We start from the raw sequence: 6,000 nt of genomic DNA, 5'->3' as shown, positions 1-6,000 counted from the left end.
TAGCAAAAAATGTCATGGCTTTCCGATTGATAGCATTGTTGTCTGAAACAACAGCTAGTACCTTAAATCCAATTGACTCAAGGTCAGTAATGAGCTTGTGCAAAAATAGATGCAGTGATTTTGCATCTATCTGTGCGACTGGCAAAATGTGAACAACATCCTTGTTGCTTGACAAAAGGCTTTGTAGCATGAACACATATGCTGGTTTAGCCGGATCGGAACTATTGGCTGCGGCACCTGTAACGAAGCCAGCTTTGTACTCAAAATAGGTTTGAAGATGGATCTCATCACTCATTAATGTCACAGTGCGCTCATGCTCGGCCATTGCTTGCAATACAGTTTTAGCATAGTTCAAGAAACAAGGATCTTGCTGTTCAAGTACTGAATTCATGTGATATGACGAACACAGTCGTCGAATAGTGTCTGGGTGCGGCAGCTTAATTTTAAGCGAGCTTCTGATGAACCTGTAGGCATGTGGAGAAATGGTATACAGCAGACCTGAAAACACGAGTACATCTGGTGGATATCGAGGCACATTTTTCAAAGAAGCTCGACTTGGCTTCGCACAAATTTCAGTACCTGTAAGTTCCATCCACGATGTTCTTGGAGCTCATAATCCTTGTTCACCTCATCCAGGAGCATTAGCACAGTTGCGAGAAGCTGGTGTTCCTTTTCGCTGCCACTAGCACAACTCTGCAGCTTTTCAACAGACTGCAGCACTTTATCAAGCTCCCTTAAATCCTTCATTTGTGACGGCACACATTCGTCTCCAAGATTGTGGAGACGGGACCCTCCGAGAAACACCTGAACAGACAGGTCGTCTAAAACCACCACTGATGAACGTACTGCGGGAGCTTGGTTGAGGGAGAGCTCCAGAAACAAAACCTTTGCCTGCGTAGTGACCACAGTCCAGAAGTCAGAAGTCTTAAGCTTCGGAAGGGCAGAACACAGCTCCCCAAAACTGCAAATTTTGTTCCTGCGATCTTCTTCCTCTTGAGCAGCAACAGAAAGCTCTATCGCTTTTCGCAGTGACGCTGCCTCGAGTCGGGCCTTCTTTTCTGCAGGAGCTTCTCGCGAAGATGGTGGCTGAGAGAGATATTTCGGGCAGCCGGGAAACACACTCGGGACAACAGCTGGCTTCAGGCGGACACGCTGCAGCGGAACTTCGATAACGTTTCCAGTGTTCTCGTCCGTGTCAACGTTGCAAACCTGACGAAGTCACTCGTTTGAAAGTGTTTTTCACACACCTAAAACAAAGTAAAACCACAAGTTCATTAGGTTTGGGCGACAGGCTTACAAAATTCGGCAAGCGAAATAACTGGGAAATAAAACTCCGCAAGCGAAGTAATAAGAAAGTGAAGAAAAAGTCCCCTCTCCGAAGCAAGCCATAAAAAAAAATGTCGTGTGAAGCACAACACCAAGGAAAAGGAGCAGCGCAAAAGCATGCAAACAACAAGAGAAGAAAAGACAAGACGCGGCACAAACGCGAAAACAGCGCTCGTGTCTTGTCCTTTCTTGCGTGGTTGCATGCTTTTGCGCTGCTCCTTTTCCTTGGTTCAAAATGCACTAACTAGGCTAAAAACAAGTGTTACTGAAGCAAAAGTTTAAGGCAAGCATCCTGAAAAACAGCACCAAAAGCGACGCTTACCACAGTGTGCTTGGTTGGCGCAAAATCGTCGCGAGAAATAGCCTTTGTCCATGCTGCCCTTTGCGTCTCGTCGGCAGGAAACTTGTAGACGCGGACACTCGGACCACCATCATAATTGGATCTGCAGCCTGGGGCGCAGCAGCAGCCAGGCATTTCAGAACTGAGGCTACGCAGGTTCAAACACGCAAACGAAGCCTCTGCAGATGAAAAAGCTTGCACAGTTCTTGAGCTCTTCCGTGAAAACGCGACACATTCACGTCAGCTAGCACCATGACCATGTGCGTACTGGTTGTCTCAGTGTCCCCAACCAACTTAGGATGCGGACTGGCATTAGCTTTCATGCGCAAGTAGAGTTTGATATTAAACATTGTTAAAGCCGCAGTTGACAGCAAGGATGCAAGGCTTAACACGACATTTATTTTTGCGATATTTCAAACTATAAACTCGTTAATATAAGCGTGGCAAAAATAAGAAAAGAGCTTTCTTGAGTTTTATTTGAAGCGACAAGAAAATAGCCAAGTTCGTGCCAAGCAGGATAATTCCAAATCCGATATAGGGAACAGAATTTTTCCGCTTAGTTAGTTTTCTCCCAGATGGCGACACGTCAACCTGCTGCGCGCTGCATCTCTTAGCAGTGACGTAGACGCTTGGCAAGGAGGTCATGCGGGGGCCTTGTAAAGTTATCTAGGTGGTATTGGGCACCCTTAGGTCGGGAATTCTCTTTAAATAGGTTTCTCCCTTTCCTAACCTGTTATAGTACCCTGCCTTGCTTTGGAGGTTTCGGCGAACGTAATACTCGTCTGCGAGCTGTGCCGCTTTGTCTAGGTCTATATCTGTTAGCATATCTTACCGCCATATCCTCAGATCTTCTGGAATCGCGCTATAGTACTGCCCTGGTGCGATGCACTCCAGTACCTTGTCAAGATTTCCGTGCACCTCAGCGGTCTTAAGCCACTCGTTTAAGTTGACTTTAAGCCGGTACGCGAAGTCAGTATGCGACTCTCCGCCTTTCATTGCCTGCCTGAATCGCTGCCCAAAGGCTTCAGCAGAAAGCCGGTACATTCTAAGCAGTGCGCTCTTTACGTTATCGTAGTCGTCCCAATCTTCCTGTGAGAGATGAGCCACCACTTCGGCCGCCTCGCACGGAAGGAGAGGAAGTAACTTCTCAGACCAAGCGCTCTTGTCGATGTGCACCTTCCCGCATGCGCGTTCGAAATTTACCAAAAAGAGTGCAATATCGCTTCCCACGCGGTATGGTGAGACGAGACCCTGCAATCTCTGCCTCCCTTGCTCCTCTACCGAAGCTACAGGGCTAAGACGCGCCATATTCCCTCCGCTCGACGCGATTTCGAACTCCTTCATTTTGAGCATGTTCTCTCGCTTTTTCCTCTGCCTCACGGACCTCCCGTCTTTCTTGAGCCAACCGAAGCTCTTCTTTTTCTTTCTGCTCGCACAGCTCCCGTCTTTCTTGAACCAACCGCTCTTCTTTTTCTTTCTGCTCGCACAGCTCCCGTCTTTCTTGAGCCAACCGAAGCTCTTCTTTTTCTTTCTGCTCACACACCTCCTGTCTTTTCTGCTCTTCTTTGCGTTCAACAATCGTTTCCCAAGCCTCGTCGACCTCCTCAGTAGTCACCTCCTCCTGCCGCACAACCTCGAGAATTCTTTTTTTCTTTTTGCAGAATGTAGTGAAATCCCCAGCTCCTGGCAAATTTCGAGCAGGTCCTGCACTTTTAACTTCTTCATAGTGAGTTCCACCATGCGTTAGCAAGCCCACTAAAACAAAAGCCCTAGGTTGAAGTGGACAAAGCAGTTTCCCTAAATCAATTTCCCAGACAACAGGAATCCGCACCTAGCATCTGCCTGCGCTAGTACGGTCTGGCGAAATGAACGAAAAACATTGGGCACTCACCCTGCCAAGGTATAGCTGCCGAGGTCCGTTGGAGCCGGTAACGTCACGTGGACGTCCCACAGCTGCCATCCAGTTGTTGGGATTCAGGTAGCAGCATCCCACCGCTGCCACCAGTTGTTGGGATTCAGGTAGCAGCATCCCATCGCTGCCACCAGTTGTTGGGATTCAGGAAGCGTGACTGGGCCGGAGAAGAGACGAGGACGATCGGAGGAAGAATACTTGGAAAACTTTATACAAGGACTATTTACATTATGTACAAGTACGGGCAACTGAGAGTGCTTCTCAGTAAAGAGAGCGTCTTAGGAGTCGGGAGTCTCTGATACCTCTCAAGAAGGAGGGTCTCTCTGGCATCAAACCAGCAGCTCCTTAAATACTCTTCGTATTACCCAGATCCCTAGCTGGGGAATACAGTTTGAAGAATGATGTCCAATAACACGATGGCACTGATGGTACCACCCATGACAGGGCGGTCCTGATGTTCTCTCGCAGCTCGGTCGAGTGAAAGGGAACAGGACCCGGTCACGTTGTCGTCCCTGCGGCTACCAGGTGGCCGCGCACGTGCGTCTGGAGGGCACCTGCATGACACAGGAATGCAGGCTTTCTCCCCACAGGTGCCAAAGAGCTTGACTGGTGACCAGAACGCGGAGGCTCTGTCGCAGGTGCGGCACTCGGGCAATTGTTCAAATCCAGCGTGACTGAAGGGGACCACACTGATACCGTACTTCGTCCTGGCGAGGACCGGAACGAATACGTTAATGGTCGTCGCTGGCATTCCTGTTGAACGCTATCGTCGCTGCTTCCGGCATTCCTGTTCGAACACGTGGGGACGCTATTGTCGTCGTTCCCTCTGGCAGTCCTGCAGTCACGTCTTCCCCAGAGGGCTCACCCACCCTCGCGGTGGTCTTCAGGGAATCCTCCCCATGGCCCACTTCGCCGAATTCCACAGCAGGAAGGAAGTGCGAGCACAACAGAACTCACCAACAGTGCTTGGGAGGCTGCGCACGAGGCCGGCGAAGCTGTTCTTAAGCACCGCGTGTTAGGTGGCGCAGCTTTTCGGCTTCCGACATGGCTGGGTCAGCCCGTCGGAAGAACCGCGTCATGGCTTTGACGTACATGGTAACCGTTTCGTTGGGCATTTGCACGCGGGACTGCAGGGCGCTTTCAGCTCGCTCCCGACGATCAGCGCTGACGTACGCGGCGAGCAGTTGACGTCGGAACTCAGGCCATGATGAAAGAGTGTCCTCACGATTTTCGTACCACGTACGAGCACGAACCTCCAAGCTGAAGAAAACGTTCCTCAGCTTGGCGGCGTCATCCCATTGGTTAAATGCGGCGACAAGTTCAAACTGGAGGAGACAATCTTCCGCGTCCTCCATGTGAGTCCCGTGAAACGACTTTGGTAGTAGCCGGGGGTTCTGGAGGGTGTAGTACGCGGCGCCTTGCATGACTGGTTGATGGGTAGGCGCCGAGGTAGAGTCGAATGGCCTGAGCACAGGAGGCAGTCGGCCAGGCGCCGAGGTAGTCTCCAATAGGCCATGCTCAGGGGGCAGACCAAGATTTCGGCTGCTGACCCGGTGCACTGGCGTGTCAACAGAGAGATGTCTGGGGTCCTCGTTGTTAAGAGGGGTTTGATACATATTCAAGGGCGAAACACCCAGCACATCCACCACAAAATGTCACAAATAGGTTGCGGAACCAAAAAGGCTAGGCACAGGCCACAAGCAATGAAGCAGTGTCCCAGCTGCAAGAGCACGCGCGTCTCTCACTCCTTTAACCTCAAGGCGGCGCCCGGAGACCGCTGGCGGGAATATTCAATTTTAGTTAAACAGCTTGCTTGTTGGAACGTCTCAGCTGTATTCTGATGTACTACACCACTTACAGTGCTCTGTCGAAGAAAGAGTACCAGTATCAGTACTACCAGTATTTGCAAAGGTAGCAGAACAGGTTATAAACAAAAGATTCGTCCGATTTCTCACCGCGCAAAATATTATAGCCGATGAGCAATTTGGCTTTAGGAAAGATAGATCAGCCGAAACCGCACTCCTTGGGATAAAGGAAAAAATTCTAAACAACATTGAAGAAAAGGCACACACCCTGGGAATTTTCCTCGACTTCAGAAAGGCATTCGACTGCGTTCAGCACGATGTTCTAATAAGAAAGCTTCCATTTTACGGATTCCGCGACGTGTCGTTGACCTTAATTGAGAACTATTTAACGTCAAGAGAGCAATTTACTGTCATAAATGCTGCAGCCTCACATGTAAAAACAATAAAATATGGTGTGCCTCAGGGATCTATTCTCGGACCTGTACTCTTTATTTTATACCTGAATGATGTTGTGAATATACCAGGCAGCGAAAACCTAGTGTTGTACGCTGATGACACAAATGTCTTTTTCTCAGGTATTGACCCCTACGCGCTCGAAAGAAAGGCTAACTATTGGT

The sequence above is a fragment of the Amblyomma americanum genome, chromosome 1 (genome assembly GCF_052857255.1).
Source record: "Amblyomma americanum isolate KBUSLIRL-KWMA chromosome 1, ASM5285725v1, whole genome shotgun sequence".
Lineage (NCBI taxonomy): Eukaryota > Metazoa > Arthropoda > Arachnida > Ixodida > Ixodidae > Amblyomma > Amblyomma americanum.
This window is presented reverse-complemented; position numbering follows the sequence as displayed.